Source organism: Podarcis melisellensis, assembly GCF_964234715.1.
Source record: "Podarcis melisellensis genome assembly, chromosome: 9".
Lineage (NCBI taxonomy): Eukaryota > Metazoa > Chordata > Lepidosauria > Squamata > Lacertidae > Podarcis > Podarcis melisellensis.
Genome location: NC_138541.1, coordinates 55,955,841 through 55,957,818, shown reverse-complemented (window position 1 = coordinate 55,957,818; position 1,978 = coordinate 55,955,841). Strand labels below are relative to the sequence as shown.

Sequence of the window (1,978 nt, the reverse complement as noted above, 5' to 3'; positions counted from 1 at the left end):
ATTTGCATTCTTTTATAAAAAGTTTGTTATCATGATTTCTTATTCTTCCGGTAAGTTTTGCCATTTCTGCACATTCCACAAGTTTTTGTATTCATTCTTTCTTTGCTGGGACTTCTTCTTGTGGGAATGTTCAAGGTGGCAGGAGAGGATATATTGTTTATTAATATCCTACCTAACTTGCGCTAGCAACTTCCTTTACTTAGCAGAGTGCATTCCCCTTTACACAGCAGAAAACTAGTTGCAAACTCGTGTGAGTTTCTTAAGACAATACGCAATTCAATCTGGCTTGTCCAGATTGAAATGTGTTCTAATATTTTCCTGGTAAGACCCCTTGAATCCCTCCTAAAAGAATAAAGACACCACAGTCAGCTACCTGTCCAAACTGAGGGGTTGATTCTGGCATTAACATTACAGTGTGGGACTATTGTATGTCATTATAGCCAATGGCACACTGTACCCAGTAGTTGTGCAGGATTCAGAAACATACTTCTCACACCATATGCAAACGTAAGAGTCCAATTTATTAATTGAAGAATGATACTGTCTTATTCAGATCCACTGCAGGAGATTATTGATAATGAAGAAAATAATAACTGTATGTATCATTACCCAGTATATCAGTACTTTATAACGATCATCTATTATATCCCTACAAGAGAAGTGCAGCATGACTTTTTTGTAGAGCGGAGTGATGGAGTGCATCTTCCCACCAAAAGATTTTAGTTACTCAAAGAAGTCATCCCTCCTTGCAGCTGTTCTTCACTTCTATCACACCCAATAAATTTCTGAGTGTCTTTAAATCACTCTTTCCATCCTCTGGAAAGAATCACTCACTTGGTAGAGTAGTAAATTGTTCAGATGGATCTCTCCGCGTAAGGTAATTTCTTCGCTCCATAGTTCACAGGCCAAAACCACCACCAATCCATTACTGAAAGCACTGTCAGTCAATCAGAATGACACCTTCAGTGCCAATATTCTTGCTGGTATGATCCCCAGGAGGATTTTGAGTTTGAAGAATGCTTCCAAACACCCACTGGGCATCTCATTGGCCTTGTACCATAGAACAAAGACCGGGGTGGAATCTACATACATATAAAAAAAGGCTGTGAAAATGTTTGGGTTTTTTTTTATAAGTTTTGAGAAATACATTGGATTTGACATAGCTCACTGTTGCAATCTAGTGTTGCATTTGTATATTGTACTTTACAACACATTTAAAACATTTTAATTGCAGCTACATAGCTGAGTCCCAGGTTTCTCCAAGAACTCAGTACATAGTTTCTCCAGTTAACAAGCATCTTTTGAGGATATGATTATTGTATGAATTCTGAATTGATTAAGGTGCGTTTTGGGGCTCTGTGATCTTGCACAATGGCATGACCTTACGTGTTTTGGGCCACCATGCTTAAGAGCACAGCACCCACAAATGGGATGTCCCGACTTAATCAGGGCAGTTGAGGGCTATGAGAAGGTCATTTGATGTTCATGGAAGAATAAACTACTACCTTGAATCTTTTACAGGGATATGAATGAGTCAATGGATGTATATACCTCTCTCTTTCTTTCTCTCTCTCTCTCAGTCTCTCTCTCTCACAAATGTGTTGTGAAGTCACCCGATGGAAATAATGTGTGGTTGCCAGAGTAACTTCTTAAGGACACACACTGAAGGAATCCACATTATCATCATTATCAGCAAAGGGAAGAAAGTTTGGGAGGCTACTTTCTGCCCAGGTAGCCTTTGTTTGTCAGGGTGCGCCTCCTTGTTCGTTTGAACTGGCTCCAGCGGATTTTCCTTTTCTTGTCTGTTGTTTTTTTTCTGTCCCTGAGACAAATTAGGAATGTAGGGAAGGCTTCACTCACAACAAAACAATGATTATAGCAGGTAATAGGACCTCGCATTTATCAGGGCTTTGAAAGAAAAGGCCTCAACTAATGCTTTTGTTTTGCCTTCTGGTAGGTCAAGGTATTTCTGCCCCCT

General features: G+C 39.5%; 1 long non-coding RNA gene across 1 annotated transcript; it reads right to left on the bottom strand.

The window, feature by feature from the left end:
• Positions 1–500: 500 nt before the first annotated feature.
• On the bottom strand, positions 501–1,552 carry LOC309378075. Its single transcript, XR_014171827.1, has 2 exons — positions 1,506–1,552; positions 501–1,082 (listed from the first exon to the last, which is right to left on the bottom strand). It is a non-coding gene; the product is annotated as an uncharacterized lncRNA (long non-coding RNA).
• Between the last annotated feature and the right edge of the window lie 426 nt (positions 1,553–1,978).